This window comes from Diorhabda carinulata, chromosome 4, assembly GCF_026250575.1.
Source record: "Diorhabda carinulata isolate Delta chromosome 4, icDioCari1.1, whole genome shotgun sequence".
Classification (NCBI taxonomy): domain Eukaryota; kingdom Metazoa; phylum Arthropoda; class Insecta; order Coleoptera; family Chrysomelidae; genus Diorhabda; species Diorhabda carinulata.
In genome coordinates, this window is record NC_079463.1 from 12,278,123 (window position 1) to 12,301,392 (window position 23,270).

General features: G+C 35.5%; 1 protein-coding gene across 4 annotated transcripts in view; it reads left to right on the plus strand.

The window, feature by feature from the left end:
• LOC130893376 (uncharacterized) overlaps positions 1–23,270 on the plus strand; it is a 303,656-nt gene that overhangs the window by 44,926 nt on the left and 235,460 nt on the right. For 2 of the 4 annotated variants that reach the window (XR_009059197.1, XM_057799426.1), the window contains exon 1: positions 18,901–19,143. The exons of the other annotated variants lie outside the window; for them this stretch is intronic. The gene's annotated coding sequence lies outside the window, so the exon portion shown is untranslated. Of the gene's footprint in view, positions 1–18,900; positions 19,144–23,270 lie in introns of those variants that run through there. 4 annotated transcript variants of the gene reach the window in all.

The following is a 23,270-nucleotide window of genomic DNA, read 5'->3' on the forward strand; positions in this document are numbered from 1 at the left end:
CATTATAATTATGTTTCTAAATGTTCTTGATTTTAGGTCATCTAAAAATTATTTAGATTGATACAGGAGAGACCTAAAATCAAGAACATTTAGATGCATTAATATATCAAAAGGTCTAAGAAATAAGAAATTAAAGAAATTTATTACAAGGATATATGAACTCTTAGTCTACTATAGAACCAAGCAAATTTGAATGTTAAAATATTTCATTACTCAACATATTCTCCTCTTAATTGGATACATTTATTACAGCGAACTTGCAACGTCTCTAACCTTTAAAAATGTTTATTCTTGCTCTGCAAACCAGACCTCCACAGCTTTTATTACCTTTTCGTTGGAAGAAAATTTACGACCTTAAACTTTTTTTCAGTCGAGAAAAGAGATGATAGTCGGACGGAACCAAATCTGGAGAATAAGGGGGGTGTTCTAGTAATTCAAACCCTAAATCACGAATTTTTTGCATGGCAACATGAGATTTGTGTGCAGGGGCGTTGTTCTACAAAAACAAAACACCTTTGGATAGCTTTCCGCGTCTTTTCTCTTTAATTTTTTCCCGTAGAGTGGTCAGTAATGTCGAATAGTATTCTCCAGTTATTGATCTACCCTTATCTAAAAAACAATCATGATTATTCCATGGCAATCCCATAAAAACTGAAGCAAGAACTTTTCCAGCAGATTTTTGACACGAAACTTCTTAGTCTCATCCATAGTAACAATTCCGCTTAAGAAGTTTACATCGTTGCACGCTTTTGGTTAACATTCAAACATTTGGGGAAACATTTTGCAGCAATTTTTCTCATGTCCAAATTAACGTGAACTATATGAGGAACGCGTTCGTTTGAAATATTCAGTTTCAGATATCCGTTTTAGCCCAATTCGACGGTATGATAAAATCATGTCATGAACTGCATCGATATTTTCGGGGATTGACACAAAACTGGCCTTCCCGATCGGTCATCATCTTCAATGGAAAATTTACCTCTTTTGAAGCTTGCAGTCCAATTTTTCACGGTCGCATACGAAGGATATTGATCACCATGGGTATTAAGCATATCTTCGTAAATCTGCTTACCTCTTAACCCTTTTAAATACAGGTTTTTGATGATGGCTCTACACCCCAATTTTTCGATTTTCACAATGTCGGTGGACATCTCTTTTCTTTTAATTTATCTAGTAACTCTGGTTTACTTTTTCGACGTGAAACTTAACACTGATACTTCTAATAATTTATTGTTCGTTGCTATGGTAACCCAATATTTTGTTTATGCATGGAACTGGTCTGGGCTAACTAGATATCAATACATTCTCGTATAATTATTATTAAACCAAATTGTTATTTTATATTATCTTGAGCATCCCTTACTGCGAAATTCAATCGCAATTAATGTTGTTGCAAATGAGAGATAAAGCAGAGAATGCCTAAATCTGAAAAGGGACTAATGTTTCGGATCAATAACCCTTTTAGGAGACGCGACGGACGTCAGTTTTCTATCCATCTTTTATGCAATTTATCATTGTAAAAGAGAATAAATATTTGGTATAACTGTTACAAGAAATATTGAAGGAATCGTTCCAATGAACAGACTCATTATGTTAATTTCGTTAATTCATTCTAAAACTAATTGTTTATCCCATTTAAATTGATATTTATAGTCAATCTATTTGAACGTGTCTCGCACATTTTAATGTACTTTATTTATATTTTTTCCAATACTCCTAAATCTCCTTCTTTTTTCGCAATTTACTATGAAATCTCTCCAAAATGTCTAGATTTGAGTTATACTTATAATAACTAAGGAAACCCAATTATGCGAATAGAAAAAAATTGATTCAAAATATGAAAAAAAAAACTCATGGACTGCACTACGTATTTCATTCGAAAGGTTTTTTTTCCATTTCTACATGTATATAATCTTTAATCCGTTTAATCAAATTTATATATAAAAAATTTCTTATTTTTCATCCTACAATCATCAAATACAAATTTGATCAACTCTGTGCTGCAATTACCAGAATTAATGCCCGGGGTAAATTGGTTCTATGAATTGTACAGGTAGACCGAAAGGGCATCATCGTTATACGCGTATACGTATTTACTTCAGCTTTCAGCTCCTAAAATAGAAATTGCGAATGCATGGAAATCAATAATGCACAATCTAGAATTTTTTACCAGGCCCAGTTAATAGAACCATTCTGTCAATTTCCGCTAATATTTTGAATGTACTTTCAACAACAATGCAACTACTTTTTAAAGCACCGCCGATTTGAATTATTTAGAGAAACTTGAAGTCGAAATTATTCAACTACTTCATAGTTATATGAACACATTCGAGTACATGTCGCTTTCAATTTTAATTACGTTACGTTTTATTGTGGGTAAAAAAAATACCTAGATACTAAAATTACCAGGATGATTATAATAGAATTAATTCTGCATAATACAGATGGAAAAACTATTAAGCCAGTCCAAGTTATAATAATAAAAATTCATGTGAACGCGATCATCTTCAACTGTGAAAAACGAACAACAAAAAGGCATTAAGACAAACCCTCAAACTGGTCGGGGAAAATACGAATACAATACATACAGGCCCGGTGATTCACTTCTGTAGAATAATAAAGAAACTACGTTACATATCACTCAATAAGTCGTGTGAGTGACACACAGATGGCGATGCCGTTATTAAATCCATATGACGTTCACAAAGTACCAACTGTCAAAAGACTATGTGTAAAATTTCGACTAGTCAGGAAAAAGTGACAGCCATTAAAATGAAACTACTTTTGTTATTTTCAAAACAATGGATTCAAAATAATTTCGTGTGTTGATTTTTCATTGCTTCGCGCTTCTAGTAGTTCAATTGACGTGGTTACTCCAGAAAACATAAAAAAAGTCGACAAATTGGTCATATCTTACCCTAAATTGAAGTTGGGTGAGATAGCTGAGGCCGTAAAGATATCAGAAGGCAGTGGGTTAACATTTATGCATGAACATGTGACCTTAAGAAAGCTTTTTTCAAAGCGGATGCCGCGTTTACTCACAGTCGATCAAAAACAACAACGTGTTCTTGATTCAGAGCAGTGTTTGGTCATGTTTATAATAAATCAGAGTTTTTGCAATCGATATTTCACTTCACACACACTTTCACGGAATTAAAACGATCATCCTCTGAGTGGACTGCAACCAGTGAGCCACGTTCTAAGCGTCCAAAGGCATAAAAGTCAGGTGGGAAGGTTACTTTGGGATGCGCACGGAATATTATCCATCGACTATCTCCAAAAGGGATAGACCATCTATAGCGAATATTTCAAAGAGTTGTTGGATCCAAGAACCACCAAGAAATACATTTCTTCACAAGTTGATGGCAGCGATGGTTAAATTGAACGAATTATACTTCGAATTGCTTCCTCATCCACCGTATAGTCCAGATCCGGCCCCCAGTGACTACTGGCTATCCGCTAACTTCGAAAAAATGCTCGGCGGTGAGAAATTCAGTTCAAAGGAAGAAGCAATTCCTGAAACTGAAGCCTATTTTGAGGAAAAAGACAAATCCTTCTACAAGCACGGCATCGAGAAGTTAGAGAAGCGTTGGAATGATTGTATTGCTCTTGAAGGAGATTACTTGAATGAATAAAATCGATTTTTGGCAGAAATTTGTTTTTTTCAAGTTATTTACACGAATTATTGAGTAATATGTTATTCTCTGTAGCAGCCAAACTGGTGAAAGAGCCTTGCTTCCAAGTTAAAGTCATCCGGAGGATTCTTTAGTTGTGGATCAGGGACGTAATTAGAACCGACAAGACCTCCGTATTCTTAGTAAAGTGAAGGGCTGAAATATTAATATGAAGTAGTTTTCAAAAATACAATTTCAATTACAGATTCAACCAATTATTGTTAGAGAAAACGATTTCACTGCGATGTTTCATTTGATACATACATAAAGTTCATAAAGTACTTAAATTATGGAAAATGTCTGCAATAGTTACAACACAAATTCTCGTAATCAACTTTGTAATTTCATAAAATGGAAAATAATTTGAAGTACATAAAACAAGTCGTATTTTCTAGAGTTTTAATGGTCTAGATATATAAATTTGAGAGTTAACGAAGTTAAAAACAAAATGTGTAAACAGCTTCACTGGAACATTTATACAGAGTTATTCATATCTATTGAGACACAAACTAAGGACTTTTGTTCGACTATATACAAGCATAAATCAGGTAACAAATTTATATTAAGAGAAAAAATTCAGCATACAAATCAATTATTAAAAAAAAATTACAAAAGGGGGTCGAAAAAGGGTTACTGTAAATTATTGCCTAACTTGATCAATGCATTTACGGCAACGTTTCTCAATGGAGAGGCAGGTCCGGAAAAGGATATCAAGCTTTCCGCGAAGAGGTTCAAATTTTTCTTCAAATGCAGTTCAGAGAAGAGTGCGTGGTCCTTGACAAGAACCTACAAGAAAAAGTCACAGGATGTCAAGTCACATGACCGTGAAATCCACTCCATGTTTCCTACTGTGCCGATCCATTCTCCAAAATGAAGATTAAGGTACTCCCCCCACATAACGCGTTTCAGTATTCGTCGTAAAGAACGATCATATATTTGAAGCTCTCCCGATAGCCGCCTTGCAGATTGGTCGGCCTTGCAGATTGGTACCGATAATCCAGAACTCGGCGCGTCGGCAACAGAGCCCGTTTTTAAAAATTTCTGGTACGTCTTACACACTGTTGGTCGATTTGGTAGCGTCGAATTCGGAAATTGTTGTTGAAATTCGTAATCCGCGTTCGTAAGCAGATACGACGTTATACAAAAAACTTTTTCTTGAAACTTGTATCGCTTATTCATTTAGAAAACGCATCTATACGACGAGCACGTGTTATCATGACACAGTCACAACTGTCTGAAGCACGAACATGCTTCGTTCTAATATGTTTCGACAGCGTTGACTTATGATGGAAGGTTGCCGAACTTATATCGATTTTTTGATAGCGTTGCTCAATTTATACCGAACTCTGTATTTAATAATTGATGCGAGAGTGTTGTATTATCGTGACTTAAACATTGAACTTTGAGTATTGACTAAAATCGACAAAATCTGAGGGAATATGCAACCGGAATAGCCCTTGGAGTAACGTTTTTTTCAGACAAAAATAAATCACAGAGCATAATTCGCTCCTAGCGTGAGAATAAAATGGAAGCTGCATCTTTCCCATCTAGCAAAATAAGAATGGACGTCGTGGACAGCTCGACGGAGAAAGATATCCAAGCTACACGCCAGTCTTGCCAATTCCCACCTCACAGCTTTCCTACCGTCCGCAGCTCTTATTTTACGGACAACCCTCGTACAACTCTCTGCAAAAAAACATTAAAATGAGTAACTAAGATCAGAAATTCTGCTAACGAGTAACAATTATTTTCACAAGAGAAATATCATGTAAAATTGAATTTAATGTTGATTAAATACTAAGAGTAGTTGGATAAGTTTCAAACAGTAACTGAAGAAATGGGACCACCTGTACACTACCGTTCAAAAGTTTTTGCCCACTGTACAATCTATTTGATTCCATCCTTTTTCAAAATATTCCGAAGATGTGAAGTGGAAGTAGGAGACTGCTTCCTGCCTTCCCTGCCCAATTTATCAACAACAACTCCATCTGGCGACTGTGACGGCCAAATCATTATTTTCAGTACATTCTTCCTTTCCAATTGTTCCAAATACTCTTTGCACAGCTTCGAGGAATGCTTGGGATCGTTGTCGTGCTGAAAGATAAATTTTTTGCCAATCAGGAGCTGACTAAAACGTGTTAAATTTTGTTTTAATATTCTTCTTCAAAATATCTTCAAATTTTACCAGATCTCTAGTCACCCTTTTAAAGTCGGAATTACACATCGATTTAACATTCGTTCTTCCTTTGACTTGCGCACAAACACTCTTCTCTTAAATCCAAAAACCTCAAACTTTGACTCATCACTCCTACTATTCATGCGATATGTTCTTCAGCCCACTGCAACCTCTTAATTTTATTGTCACGTCTTAAAAGAGGTTTCTTCACTGTTACCCTTTCAAAAAGGCCAGTTTCAATCTCTTTTTCACTCATTCAAGCGCAAATTCCTAGATTCATTGATCTGAGCTGTTACCTCATGGCCCGTGAGTTGTCGATCATGTTTATCTTCAGTGATTGTGGTTTTTCGAGGCCGCTCTAAACGTTTGCTATGCCAAAGCTCTTGCTGGATGCATACTTTTCACGTTGTAGACCACGGTGCGTAGAGCTATTATTAAATTCGCTATACAGTTGCTCTGTGATAGCAGCGATTTGCCAGTTCTAATATCATTCAATTCATTAATTGGACAAGATGATTGAAATTTTTTCATTCTACTTTATAATCACGTTCCCGCCTTTTGTTCTGTACTTTTCGATTCTAATAGAGTCACCGACCCGCCCGTGAATACCGGGAACTAGATAAAGAATCATGAAATCCGTAGAAATATTCGAAAAAATGGAAAGGTGACCTATACGAGGGTGGTCTGAAAAGTTTCCGACCTAATGAAGAAACAAGACATTTTTCTCCGTAATCATTTCTATTTTTAACATAGTATCACATTTAAGTTCATCGATAGTCTAACCTTAAAATAGATGATAACGCTCCTTACGATGAAAATCTCTCTTATGCAAGTGAATATTTAAGAGTAAGAAATAGGAAAGAGTCTTTGGGAAGACATTCATTTCCTTTGGCTCCTATGAAAAGTTTTTCAGAAACATGAATAAAGTACGATAGAATTAATATAAATAACGAAAACGAAAAACTATTCCAGGTTTCCCTTTGTCAATCTATACAAACTAAAATCACTACTCTGGCATTTTGGTAATAATTCAAGTTAAATCTTAAAAATAATATCTCAAGAAACATCATCAGTCATCTTATAATAGCTACAGTAAAATACGTTTATGTTGACATATCGGTCAAACCAGTACAACTTTGTTTTTGTATTTCTACTTTTAAGGATCACTGCTTAAAATTTGTGTGAGGAAGTCTCAACGAGATTTTCCAATTCTATGTTCTAGTTTTAGTTTTTTATGTTGTATATTCGAAGTCAAAAGTATACTTATACTTTTTTGATGTTAATTTCCACATTAATTTAGTTCTATTGAGAATTATCTAGATCAGTAGGTCCCGAACTTTTTTGTTTCGTAAACAGGCTCCCTCTACGAGGATGATCTGAAAAGTTTCCGACCTAATGAAGGAACAAGACATTTTTCTCCGTAATTATTTCTATTTAATTAATGTTCATCGATGGTCTAACCTCAAAATAGATGTTTACGTATACGATAACGCTCCTTACGATGAACAAGTGAATATTTAAGGGTAGGAAATAGGAAAGAGTCTTTGGGAGCCAGATCTACTGAATCTTCACAACGATTCACGTATACGATTGTCAAATAGAAACTTAATGTCCAAAATAGATGAAATTCTAATGAGAATTTGTCAAATCATGCAGAAATATTTGATAAATAGTGACTCTTCAGATTGAGGTTGGAAACTTCTTCAACAACCCACGTAATAGAAAAAATCTTTTTAAAAAAATGAAAAATAGTGTAAACGACAAATGCCGTGCAATTAATTACAATTAATTAGAAGGAAAATCCTACGTTCACTCCGTATCTCGCATTTCTGAATTTATTTTTAGATCTTGAAATTATAATTGCAGATTTTGGAATGGGAAACTAATTCCCGTTAACAATGAATATTCAAATTAAAAAATTCTTCAATTTATTCAGAAAAATATCTACTTCGAGTCTTGAAAATATTTTCGTTCCTTTTCCGGCATTTAGATGTCAACCACGTTTTACAAAATTGTTCCATTAAAAATTCAAAACAGTGACATAATTACTGTGATCTGTTATTCAATTTGATTACTTAAGAAAATGGAAAAGCAAAAGGAAATGATCATACATAGACGCTAAGGTTATAACATCTATTCCATAGGTGTTAGATCAGGTCTGCGTGGAGGGCAACTTATGTCACCTCTCATAGAAAAAAATTCACAAATTCGTGGGAGACATCTAGTGGACATGTGTGGAGTTGCTCCGTTCTGCTGGAACCATTTTCTTTAGTTATAACAATTAAAGTTTTGCAGTTCAGAAATGAAGAAGTCGTCTAACATCCGCACATAGCGCTCTTAAGTAAGGGCCTATAATTCATCGCGCTGACATCGCAGCGCATAATGTCACTTTGGGTAAATGTAGGGGTTTCTGATGTTTGTGTTTTGGATTGGTGGCGCTCCTGAAGCGATAATTGTACTTATTGACCTAAGCTAAGATCATCTTGTTAACGAATTCAAGCCTCTGATCAGCAATCTGAGGTTTCTATTCTTGCATCAACTAAATTTCGTAAGGATTATATAAAATCCAAAATAATGATGATCGATGCACGATTAAAGCAATAGCACGCTTCCGAATAGACAAATTAAGCTCGTGACGAACATAACGAGTAAGACTGTCAAGGCTTTCGACTGATCTAGCAGGCTTTGAACATCCTGATTTTGTTTTATCTAGTGTTGTTCCGGTCTATTGAAATCTTCCAATCAGTCAGAGTGCCTGGCGCATCATTTAATTGAAGAACATTGCCAATATTGTAGAATTTTCTATGCGCCATATTCCCAAGAACCTTAACTCCTCCGAAAAGCTGCAATAAATAAAACAAATGTTAACTTTCTTTTGGGACACCTTGTACTTTGGACACAATTTGGTCGTATCTTGGAAGACATAATTCATGTTCTTGGTCTTCATTTCAAGCTTTTCCTTGTGTTTTTTGGTTAAATAATATATTTAACATTGCTTTATACCAGAATCGATTATTACTCAATAATTTTGAAATCAAAATATTCCAAAAACGGTTCACTGTATAGAGTTTCACTAAAAGTATCTTTTTTGTGTTAAATTGAATTATGTCGATTAATAAATCTAACCTTAAAAAATTTATGTTGAATACGTTGCCACTAGTTTCGATAAATTGTAAAAAATATATTTTTTATTGAACGCTTGTTATCTGGAAAACGGATAGCAGAAAAAAGCAAACAACAATTATTTTTCAGTTTTCCACTTATCCCAGAGACACGGTCACCTTTTTGTGAAACGCTCTGTACAACATGGTACTTGTTTTTACTTTTGAAAATAACATTTTTTGTCGCAGTAAATTAATTTCCTTGGTCCTCAAACTTTCCTAATTTTAAATCACGTCATTCGAGACAATTATTTAAATGCGTTAATTTCCATGACTTAATTCGATTGAGTATAACGGGAAACAAGAGAAACTATTAGAACTTGTAACTGAATAACTGGATAAACTTTTCAACCATTATTGAATTGTTAACTGGATACCCCCTTCATTGTATTTCATATTGAATAATCCACTTTCCTGTGTAAACCAGATTTACATTCCCCTACGGCAAGTCGAGCGTAGGATTTCGTTTAGAAATTGAAAAATGCCAACTAATTATTATCCAACATTAATCCTGCTTTCGAACTGATATTGATTTATTCTGTTTTTTGAAAATTTCACACACAAGAGACGATTATATACAGACGCGGGCGGCCAAAATAATGAGAGGCCGCAGTTTTCATTAGATGTTGTGAAGCGTTTCGGTAATACTTTTATCATTTGTCACATTATCGTGTCCTGGTGCCTTCCCTTTTTGTTTTTACTTATTCCCTTTTGTATCTCTTCTAATGTGATTTCCACTTCCACAGATTTTTTCTATTTTTTTTTTCCCCAACTTTCGTCTTAACCATTTAGGAGCTCCTTTCCATAACTTGTTGTTAGTGGTAAGCTACAGAGGTAAATTCACGTCAAGAAATGAAAGACAGACTCCAACGTCACTCAAATAATCTTATATAATAATTTTGATTAATAAATCTTAGCGTGTAACTAGCGTCCTCTGTGAGAGTCAGATTTAAAAACAAATGCACGAGATGTATCAGCTTCTAAAACATATTCGTATGAAATTTCATTACAATGTTGCCATTAGTGTCGGTAAATTTTAGAAAGCTATTTCCCGATTCGTTGATTAGTAATAGTGTATGCAAAACAAACTTTCTGATTTTATCCTGACGTCCCTATTTTAAAGAACTGTATGTATTCCCATCGATCGATAGTGTTGAATAAATAATAAACTGCAAGGATTAAAGGACAAATCCCCTTTGGTTTCTATAGAGAATTGCATTAACTAGCCAGTCAACAACGACTCCCGAAGGAGCAATTATCTAAATTAAAGGGTCAGTTCGCGCTTTTACGCTTTTTCGTTTAATTAATATTTTTATACCCAAACCAAATTCGAATTTAAGGATGAGGAAATGGAGTAGAGAGATAAGATACATTTTCCAATTATTGAATAATGAAATTTTCATTGTACACGAAAAGGTATTTATGAAATTATTTGCGTTAAAACACAGGGTTGTAATCAATCTTAATCGGCAAATCCCAGGGTGGAAAGTTCCATATAAGTCCCATATAAGAAAGAAACCAGACATTATGGTTTACATAGTCATGTTTATTCACCAACTTTGGAAACTTTTCAACCCTTCCAACTAATCTTTTAAAATAATCGTTTCCTTTGAGGTTAGGAAACATCTCCGGGGGCTTCTTTCAGTGGTACAAATACGTGGTAGTCGCAGGGTAATAAATCTGGGGGGAGGGGATGTTCTAGTATCTCCTACTCCAATTGAAATGTCAACGTACAGCACTTCCTGTCGGTACTAGAATATATTACACACAATCTTACTTGCGGACCTAGATGTCTTCACCTCACATTGAACAGTTTTGGAAGCCATTGCATCGTTATTTTGCGATATTGAATGTGTACGTGGATAATAAACTTTATACTATTAATACTAATGTCGAGTTCAGCCGAAATTGTTGGAAAATTCATTCTACGGTCCTACAAAATGAGTTCTACGCGGAGAATATTGTCTGGTGTGATGCTGGTTCGCTATCGACGATCATGCCGGTTTCGCGGTTTATTTAAATACAGTAAATCGAATTGATTCCGTCAATTTCCGAGGTTTTTAATGTATTTCCACACCAAAAAACGAATGACAGTAAGTTGCGCAACGGCCTTCGACATTTGACGCATTCATGGTCGTAGCACGCGCGAGACACAGACGTCGCGACGAAAACTATGTTACACTGTAAGTAAGAGACCAGCTAACTCATAATCAAGCCGCGATCTTCAAAATATAGAGACGCACAACTTACATCGTTTGTCTCTATGAAATTTGAACCACCCTCGTATATACTGCATTATTTCGTAGCATTTGTCTACACAAGCACCAGATTTTTGAATTGTTATCTATCTATTTGCGTATTAAAACCAATCTATCTGTCAGTTTTGTATAAAAATTTGACAGATGATATGAAAAACAGTGAAAAATAAAAAAATCATCGTATTTTTTAAACAGTTTCGTTTTTTGCAGGTAACGTTCAAGCTATATCAACAATAATGTTCATTTCGCCATTTGCAGGTAAGTTTTTGATCGCTAATTGATTTCTAATGGATAACACATAGAGGAAACACCAGAATTGATGAAGGTGCCAAGCCTGGGCCAGTCATGGGAAGCCTAGCTTCGGTGTACCAGTATTGGTCCATGCGTGGGACAGGGTACTTAACTAAGCTTCGGCCATACCAATGATTACCCAAGCTTGGGCCCAGCCTGGGTATCCCAGCCTTGGCCATTTATTGCCAACTCAGGCTCAGGCCAAGGTTGATTGACCCAGCCTTGGCCATACCAATGATTACCCAAGCTTGGGCCAAGCCTGGATATTCCAGCTTTGGCCATTCGTTAACACCCCAGGCTTGGACCAAGGTTGGGCCAATCCTGGTTAATCCAGCCTTGGCCATTCATTGGGGACCCAAGCTTCGGCTGTTTGGTCACATACGGCGTGGTTGAAGTATTTTTGCCCGTCGGCAGCCATACTTTTTTTATTATGGGTCTGATCAATCCGATCTCTAGCTTATTCAGTGTGTGTTTCTTATAACATTTTTTAATATTTATTATATTTAATATTAATATTTAAAAAACTAACTCAATTGTGAACGGGAAAAGGTTAAATAATTTAAGTATAAGCATCAGCTCTGTGAGTGAGGTTAACGATAATGGTACAGATTAAATGTAAAAATTTATGTTTGTTTATTTTTAAAATCAAAAAAATCATATTGAATGAACAATAAATAAAGAAATGAAATAAAGATGAAGAAGAAAAAGTTATGTAATGAATAAAGTCTTGGTATTCAATCTTGGCCCAGTCCTGGCATTTAAGCATGGCCCAGTCTTGGCGACCAAGCTTGGCCTATCGTTATCACTCCAGAGTTTTACCAAGACTGGGCCAAGCCTGGCTTACAAGCTTGGCCCAGAGTTCTACATGGTTGGGACAAGCTTGGGACCTTGGAACTTTCCTCTATGGGAAATCAAATTTATTATGCTGATGTGAATGACGAAGTTTGTCTTGAAAGTTTTCTACTTAACAAAGAAGCAATAACCTCTTTAATGGTGCAAAATAATAATTTCTGACTTTTTCCTCAAAACGGGCCTACGAAACTTACAACACCCTCGTCTCATGAAAATCTGTTTTCTGCAAGTGAAATTTTAAGGTAAGGAAACAAGAAAAAGCCGCTGAGGTCCAGATCTGGTGAATACAGTGGGCGGTCGTGCAATTTATGAATTTTATCCATGGCTATTATCGAACTTTGAAAAAGTCTCCATTTTAAAAGAAGAAAATTCCGCCTTTTGGAATTATAGGAATGAAACTGAAAACCTACACGGACACGCATACTGCATCAAAAATTTGCAAAGAAATGTGGCATTCTAAAAGACAGAAGATCTTATTACAGTACACCCTATGACCTGATGGAAAAGCACTTTCTCCTTCTTTTAATGCGGTCGTTTTTGCTATTTCTTCTTTGAGTTATAAAGAATTCATGCATAATACCCTACTGTTAATTTTTTTTCTTTCTCAGAAAAAAATTGATGAACACAATCCCATGACTATCTCGATTCCGATTACTTGAATCGACCTTTCCATTTTCGGAGCAAGTTCGCCCTTTGCAATCCACTCTCTACACTTTTTATTGTCTCATGAGTATAATGGTGCAACCTGGTTCCACTTATAGTTATGAATCTACTAATTCCACTCAAACCGTGTTCATAAGGCATAAAAAATATTCATTGGAATGCGATTCTGGTCCAAAATAAACAAACTCGTTACCCAACGCGCGGATATCTTATGCGTGCTTAATTCTTAATTCAATTCATATCAAATGCGCTCTTAACCTTATTCCAATTGATCTCCGAAATAGTTTGGTGAATATTTTCGATGATATCGCTGGTTGACATACAACGTCAGATAAGCTGATACGTTTGAATTCTTCTGTTCCAAATTTTATGATCGTAGATAATGTCTAGCTCCTCTTTAATCGTTTTACGACAGCTGCTGAAACTTCGAATGAGAGCTATATAAAGATGACGATATTGATAAGGGAGGATATCTTCAGGTTGAAGTCGGAAACTTTTTTGACAACTTTCGTTACATGAGATATCGCTAAAGCTCATTTCACACTACCTCTAACTAATCTAATTCGTGTTCTGTGTCATCTGTCACATGTGTCATGATACGGAATATATGACAGATGAAATAACATCAACTAGTAATGAGCATCCGCGACAATCCCGGTGAATGCAGGTATCGATATTATAACCCTCAAGAGACTTAGAACTGGAAGTCGACTGCAGTAGCAGGTTATATAGATAAAACATTAAATGAAAGCTGCAAATCAATTTCTGCGAGCAATGAACGAACCAGCGCGACTTGTTCTAGGGATTCGGAGGAACCACGAAATTTGCAATCTCATCAAGCAAATTATAAATCGCAAACACCCCTCTATCATTTTACAATAATATTACTATAAATAACAAATAAAAATAATTACAGTGGGTATCTAAATAAAATGAATTGTTAATTTGGAAATATGTAAATTTAAAAGTTTATAGCGTTTTGGGGATCGTGGGAAAAATATTGTTCATAAATCGCTGGAAATGGATACACCACTACTTGAATTCTCACTCGTGTATTAAATGCCACTTTCAACGTAATGTACTATATTATTTGAATAAATAGATACCTATTAACATGCTATAACAAATATGACAATTGTTATAGCAAATAACTGTAGATACAGATCTCCTCCACTAATATGAAGATTGAACAATTAATATTTATTGGATATAATCTCTGAGGTAGCTTGGGCTTTTTTGGGGCCAGTATTTTGTGATTTCTGCGACTTTGGCAGCAGTTGCTCTTCTTGAGGTGGTTTTTCTTGGATTGCTGTCTGCTGCTGGAACAGCAATTGAACTGAATCATAACTTTCAACAGTAGGGCTTTGAGGATAACCTTGAGGAATACCAAACACAATTGGATGTGGACTATTGTCGTTTCTTTCATCAATATGTGTTTCAGTTGAATCGCTAGAAATTGGAACCCTGGACGAACAAAGTTGTTTCCGCCCACGTCCAGCTTCTACTTTCACCATGTAATGAAGCAAGGCACTCAGCTACAACGCCAAATTGCCTGTATTAGAGAGGTAAAGGCGCTCCTGGACCATCTCTCTCACTGACAAGGAACGTTTAGGCATTGCAGCTCATGAGTATAGCATCCAGTGCGGTCCGCAATTTTTTTCCTAGGTAGGATTCGGCTGTAGAAATTTCAAATGCAATAGGGGTGGCTCTATAATGGAACACAACTTTCCTGGTCTTTTCAGCCATTGACAGTTTTTCTTTAGAAATTACCTCCAAAGTTTTCTTGATCGTTTGGATGCTTCGCTCTGCCAACCCGTTGGTGGGTGGATACGATACATTTTTGTGAAATTTCGTAAGATTTACAGTAGGATTGGAACTCGGAACTTACAAATATCGTTGCATTATCCGAAACAATAATATAGGGGTATTCATAGTATGGAGAAAATGTCGTGTAGTAATTTGATAGTAGAACCAGAACTCGGGACATCCTTCAGTATCCTCACCTCCAGCCATTTGGAATCTGCATCAATACAAATTAGAAAATAGCGGCCCAGCAAAATTCAAATACGTTCGTTCTCAATAAGCGCTAGAAACATCTCAGGGAAGTACGACAACTTTGGGAGGATTCTTTCTTTGCATAGCAGAGTCAGCACAGCTTTTTACTACGTGTGTAATATAACGATCAAGTCCTTTCCAAAAAACATAACGCCGAGCCAGCCGTTTAAATCTGGCGATTCCTATATGAGTAGCATGAAACTCACGCAGGATTGCTGGCGGACGGTTTGTGGGACTTCAATAATACCTTTAAGACAGCTCATGAACTCGGAAAACTGTTTCTTATTCATTATGGTAGTCGGGTAATCAATATATGTTTACTCGGTTTTGCTTTATCCTCGTCGCAAATTGATTAGAAAGGACGCTGGTTATGTGAACGGCTTGTATTTGTTGACATAAAATCGAATAATAATAATAATAATATGACAGTGATAGAATGATTGATTGCTTGATTATAATCAGGAGTGCCACAATAACTGTAGATACAACATCATTGTTTTTGTCAATATCAACAAGATTAAAGCATTCATAGGATGGTTACAAGCTGTAATTTTTCACCTTATAAGATTTGATTGTGTGGAATTTATGAAAGTTCGATTCTTTGTGGTCCTTGCCGCAAACAATCAGTTTAGTCTGCAACCTAACTACTGCCCCACTGAAATCTTGGAGTTTCTAAAAGTCCTATGTAATTTCAATTTTTGCTGTTTCTGTGTCAACGACCAGCGCTGTTGGAGTATGTTACTCTGAAATTAAAATATTATTGACAGATGACACAGTTGATAAATAAATCTATCCATCGATCAGTAAAAAGTGCGCGTGTACAAAGTGCTATTAGTGATTGTATTCTTGGATACGATCATCACGAAGGTAAGTTATCACATAAATAGATTTTTTTTTGTTAATATTTGATATCAAACACCAAAGTGTAATATTTTCAATATATATTCCGAGCTTTCGAACACTTATTATGTATTAATCATCATTGAGGAATGAAAATATGGTTAAAGTACAATGTAAAAATATTTTTACATCGGGGCAAAAGGGCCGCGTTATCCCATGGCTTAAGATTTTGTTAACTTAATTTTCTATACCAAATTTTCTACCTTTACCTCTTCTATCTATTTCTTCTTTAACTTTCTTTTTTTTTCTTTCCCCATTAGTGTTCTATAAATATTCATTCGGGAGCATGGGCGTAGCCAGCGAGGGGCAGGGAGGGCAACTGCCCCCTCCTGAAAGAAAAAATAAATTGAATAATTTAATAAACAAAAAATTTTATCTAAAATATACATATTTTTCTGCTCTGCAGATATTTGTTTTGTATTAATTAGCTCTGATAAATAATATTATTGGCGTGTCCTTCGTCTTTAAAATATATTTCATCAGAAAAAAACAAAGCTGTTTGAAAAACTGACATAGTGCTGAGTCTTCTTCTACTTCTTGGAGATCTGTCGATCTGTTAATTCTGAAGCTACCTCTGCATCTTTTCCTGATAGGTGGATTGCCAACTATCTTTCCTCCTTTTAGGTGGTCTCCCAGGAGGCCTTGAGCCGGGCGGGTTGTTTTCTAGGACTATTCTCGGAAGTCTGTTCTCGTCCATCCGTCTTACATGGCTGTACCACTGCCTCTTACGTTGTCCTTCCCCATCTTACAATGTCTTGTATCCCGCACTACTCTTTGACATAGTGCTGAGTATAAATCAAAATAGTTTTCGATCTATGAATTGGTGCACACCAGAATTGTCTCACACCAGAATCGGATGAAAATTTGATTAAATCAAATTCTCTGACGAAAAAACAACTGCTTTTGCTTTAACGTATCTTCATCCTTCAAGCATGCTCAGAATGGCTTCAAAAGATTTCAAAAATAATGCAGAATCTTTCATTTTATGAGTTGGGTGATGTCCCTGCAGAATTAGATTTATGGTACAATATGTGGAAGAAAAAAAATTTAGCAGAAGACGAATTAAAGGACATTGAAGTGGCTGCACTTTTGTAGGAAGCTAATGTTTTTTTTTCGTGCAACAAGATACGCACTACTAATATTAAATGCTTTCCCATCCACTGCTGCTACTATGGAAATATCGTTATAGAGAAAAATGTTATTACTTTAAAAGTTTTGTTTTCATTTGTCTTTTCTTTTTATCCTAAAATTTTACATTTTGATTTTAATGTCCATAGTTTGTATAAACTCCAGAATACATCTCTTAAAGGATACCATCACCTCCTCATCACTTCCGATAGTTTTAATTCTCTCATCCTCTTCATTATCCAGATTATTTCTATGATATCCTCCTTCTGTGTTAGTTGTTAGTGTTTTGAGGCCGAAGGTGTGTCTGAATGAAAACTTATAAGTAGTGAGCTCTTATCCTAACATGGAAAAATCGTAAATAAATAAAATAAACTGTGATTATTTTTAAGCATATTCTCCATTTAAAACAGCACGAAACTCGCGACATTTTTCAAAACAACTTGACTTAGTGGTAGTTTTACTACAGAGGTCGGCATAAGTCAAGCAACAAATTTGTAATAAGAGAAAAAATATAGCGTCAAAATAAATTTAGCAGAAGAAATTACAAAAGGGATTGTAACTGTTTAAATTGATTCCCATCTTGATCAATGCATTTACAACAACATTTTTCAACGGAAAAGCATCTCAAGCTGTCCTCGAATAGTTTCAAATTCTTTTTCGATTGCAGTACGGAGATAGGGAAGGGTCCGCGGCTCTTGAGAAGGTCCCACAAGAAGAAATCATAGGGTATCAGGTCACATGACCAATCAACGATACCTCGTATGCCTATCCACTCTCCGAAATAAACATTGCGGCGAAGCTTCATCCTGCATGAAATGACGGATGATCGCGAGTGTCGGATCGTTGTCCATATGCCCATATGCAATCTACTAGCATTTCCAGATAACTTTGGCCAACGAGACCTCCCGCATGGATACCTGCTCACACACACACACCAGTCAGGTTTAATTCTTCTTCAATAAAGACGTGAGGATTCTGTTCGTTTTAGTACAATTCGGTAAACATAGCTTCGTAATCCTGGTTCGTACGCAGATAGGACGTAAGAAAAAAAATCTCTTTTTGTGTATCGTTTATTCATTCTGAAAACGCATCTACTCGACTAAAACGTGTTATCATTACACAGACACAACTGTAAAGCACGAACATGCTTCGTTTTAATCTTTTTCGACAGCGTTGCCGTACTTATGTCGATTTTTTGAGAGCCTTGTCTGACTTATGGCGACCTTTGTATAATAAAATGGATCGAAGCAGAAGTTGCAACTTTGTGTAAAGCTTGTTGAGATTTGTCACTGACGCGTGCTTAAAGATTTTAGTGAACGCACTGTATCTATTATTTGAGAACGCACTACGTGTTAATATAATTCTATATCTTGGTCGGTCTGCCCTTTTATCAATGCAAATGTCAACTTTTGATTCCATTTGGAACGTATTTGATACTTAGTGATTACCCCGTATAATAGAATAAATAAATAACTGTGTACAAAATCTAATATAATATTTTCACTCTATATATACAAATAACATTAGTTTTTTGAAGATCTCCTGAGTATCTTGTTTGTTTTTTCTTTTTCAATTTTTTTTCATTTAATTAGGCTAAATATCGCATCGAATTTGGAATCCTATTGGATCTTCTAACGTAAAATCGTCGGAGATCGTAAGTATTCGCGTACGAGTGTGCGTTGTCGATTCGTTCGCGACAAGCGTTTGCAGCAGACCTAGAAGCCCGGGCATGGTTATCGCAAAGGTTTAGTTTTGTTTCTAAAGTAACGAATGTATGTGGTGTATTATACCACATCTCGTTCCGTAAAGGTGATGTTTTTTCATATTCGCGATAAAAGTTGAAAGAAAATCGCAAAAACCGGCGATAATTCACGTCTAAAACATATTAATATCATCCCTTAGAGCTGCCGTTTTTAATGTTCGGTGACAAACTCGAAAAAGTGATTTGTGTTTATTTTTCAAGTGGATACATGTGAACTATATAGGTTAGTTTATAGTTTGTCACCTGTTGTTTTTATTTTTAACTTTTCATTATGTAAAATTTGATACTTGCAACGTACATTTAACATTTTATATATTAGCATATAAATACAATACGCCTTCTTATTATCGTAATAAATAATGCAAAGTATTTCGTGTAGAAAAAAATACAATATTCGAATAAATTTCAAGATCATATCTAAAATAAATATATACTAATACCTAACACCTGACTTATAAAAACAAAATTTTTGGAAGTCAATTTTACGATATCAACGAATATTATTACAAGTCAACATATTTAAAATAATATTCAATGTAAATATTGACATATATATTATGTTTACATTATGAACATTTCACCTACCTCTACTTTTTATTTAAAAACTAATTACTGTTTCACATTTACGTGCACAGTAGCGTATCTGCCAGGCGCAACGTGAAATCTTCCAAATATTACGAGGGCTGTCTTGTTAGTTCTTACAAGTCAAACAGAAACAAACAAATTCGAAACAAAGTGGTTTATTGCTTTATAGGCAGTGGCGCCACTAGCCACCGCGCGTCCCTTTGCTAAGTAATATTAGAAAATTTTTGAAAATCAATAATTTGTAGCTTTCTACTTACTGTATTGAATCTTTAGCGCTACAGAGGAGCAATTCCTATATCAGCCTAACCCATAAATCTCATCCACAACACGAAAAATTTCCTCTACCCACCCAAAAAAACCCAATGAACCTTTCTCTCTCGATCTCTCTTACTTATTGTATCGGATGATTGTGCTTTTGATCATTTTAAAAGCCATTAGACTCGAGAACTTCGAGTTGTGCCTACCGTGTAGAGATGCCTGTAGATATTGATCTTGAAATTCTTGGACCTTTCGGCCGAGCATCTGTCGTGGTAGTATCGGTAAAACAGAGTCAGGTCAGCAACCTTTCTTCTATGCTCTAGGCTCTCCAAGCTTCTGGTCAACTTTGGATCGCCTATAAGTCGAATTGCTCGCCTCTGTTTTGAATCGAGCATGCTTGTGAGCAGAACTTCAAATGTGCGAGCAGTAGTGCAAATACGGCCGAATCTGGGACTCGTAGAGGATTAGAAGCTGTTGCGGAGTATATATTTTTCGGTCATAAAGAGGGATCCAAGTTTTTGTCAACCAGGATGCTAATTTGGTCACGTGGTTATGCCAGAACATTGTTTCTATAGTTAGTAGTTATAATAGTTGAAAACCTACAATCCCACCTCGTTACTGATAAGAGCCTCAAGTGAGACGTGTTCTTTTAGAATTGACCATCTCCGGTTGTTATATTTGATTTCAATTGATAGAAGATGATATGTAGACAATTTGTGTTTGATAAATTGTAGATTGAGTCACGTGATGATAGACCTCCACCGTTTCTACTATATACCTATACTTAGGTATCTATTCGTTCTCTTTGGAGTCATAAGTCTCTTGTCCTCTAATTCGGTACGCTCAATACTACTGCAATGATCATAAAATTCTAATTTGGCGTCATAAATTCATTTAATTTGGTTCTTATTATTTGAATATCTTGTAATTTACTGGATGATGAGACGGAGCCTAATCTTTGTATTGAGTGTCGTTTGAATAACGTATTAATTTGCTTCAACATATCGTTTGAAGGGATTTTCAATTTTGCAGTAGATCTTTGAAGGCGAGTCCGTAATTTGTTTGAATATAGGTCTGTGATTTTCGCTTTTACGTATTAATTTAGACTTTATTTGATACTGGAAACATTTTCTCTTAATTCAGACGATCGTTTATTGATATTAAATTTAAGAAGAAAAGACAAGAAACTTTTGAGAAAAAATATATTTCTTTTTCAACGTAATCTCTTTTTGGCTCCATACACTTTTCACAGCGATGTTTCGACATCATTTTTATAATATCACTCAATAAGTCCTGTGACTAACTAAGAAAAACTGATTTTTTGCAAAGAATCCATTTTATTCATCCTTCGAGAGCAATACAATCATTCCAACGTTTCTCTACCTTCTCGATGCCGTGCCTGTAGAAGGATTTGTCCTTTGCCTAAAAATAGGCTCCAGTTTCAGCAATTACTTCTCCATATAAGCTAAATTTCCTTCCAGCGAGTTTTTTCTGAGATCAGCAAATAGCCAGTAGTCACTGGGGGCCAGATCTGGACTATACGGTGGATGAGGAAGCAATTCGAAGTGTAATTCTTTCAATTTAACCATAGTTGCTATCGATGTTTTTTCTTCGACATATAAGTCATTGATTTCTGCATTCAAACGATTCAACAACTCTATTTAGTATCCGCTATTGATTGTCTCTCCCTTTTGGAGATAGTCAATGAACAATATTTCATGCGCATCCCAAAATGCTGAAGTCATAACTTTCCAAGCTGACTGTTTTGCCTTTGTACGCTTCGGACGTAATTCACAGGCTGCAGTCTACTCAGATGATGATCGTTTTGATTTTGGAGTGAAGTGATGAATCCATGTTTCATCCATTGCTCAGAAATGTCATAAAATGTTACACATAGGCAGAACCATATGTGTGTCAGTCATACGACTTATTGAGTGATGTAGTATAATAAGAATCGTCAAACTACTTAAAATAGCCAAAATGATCTTTCCATTATTGGAAAATATTTGTATATTGAGCCATTTTTTTCAAGACTGGGAACAGAAAATAATCCGAGGGGGCTAAATCTGGTGAATTTGGTGCATGACGTAGTAATTCAAACTTAAATTCATTCATTTTGACCATTGCAATAACATATCGATGATCTGGTGCATTGTCTTGATAAAACAGCACCGTTGATAGTTTTTCTTTTTCCATGCGCATCCCAAAAAACAGACGTCATGACCTTGCCTGCAGATCGAACGGTCTTTGCATTGTTTGTGGTCGGTTCTCCCCTGTCAGTCCATTGTGTTGATTGTTCTTTTGTTTCGGTTGTGAAGTAATGGATCCACTTTCATCCATGGTTATGAAACGGCTTTATTTCTGGGAAACAATGCCAAACACTTGATGGAAACATCTTCATGACTCTATTTTTGTTCCAATGTGAGCAAACGCGGCACCCATCTTGCGCACAGTTTTCTCAAGTCCAAATTTTCAGTTAATATGCGATGTACGCACTTTTTGAGATGTCTACTATGTCTGCTAGCTCGCGCACTTTCAATCGACGATTATCTAGTATCGCTTGTGGATTTTTTGGAGACCTTATTTGGTCGAGCACAGCGATGCTGGTCTTTGGAGGTCCTACGGCCTCTTTTAAACTTGGCTACCCAATATTTTACTGTTGGAGGAGCTCTCTCTCACAGAATAAAATCTAGTTCAGCTTTCATGATGTCCAATTTTTACCATGTTTAGAAATTTGTTGAAAACGTTCACTATTGATGACTGCCAACAAATATTGAACAACGTGGCGTCTTCAAACATGGAACATATACTGTATAGATTGTGTACTTTCTAATACAGTGGTATTTTTTAAGCAACTACCGCCATCTCTAGGTCAAGCCAGGTACTCCTGGAACCATCTTCGTATTTCGAAGAAACGTAAAAAAAACGAACTTATTGGCTTGAAATTTCGCATATTTTCTCACTCTTGATGACTTTACCATGATGAAAAAAATGATAAAATATTTAATAATTTGGCGTGAATGGATTAACTTTATTTTTTACAGAAGGTGTCTCATTGCTCTAATATCTTTTAATCAAATCATATTTTTCTCAGAATTTGATTCTGCTGTTTTTTCTTTACTTTTCTTATCGTATTGATGACTTCTATTTTACTAATATCGTGCCGTGTTTATCCTTCATTAATATCATCAAATGAACTTCACTTTTTCTTGGTGTACTTAATTCTAATATGTTGAATCCTTATCATAATTTCGTATTTACTTAAATAATTTGATAACTAGTGAGATAGTCCCTGTACATATTCACATTCCGATGTTCAAGATTTTTATGTTAATTGATTATAATATTTGCTCATCCTCTTCTTGCATATTTTATATATTTGTTATGTATAACTAATTTCCAGTGCAGTTTCCATTTTCAACACGCTGTTATTAGTTTCACCTGTATATTTGTGACTGACTTTTTGGTCTCGATTTTGCCTTACTGAGCGATCAGTTTAATTTGAAC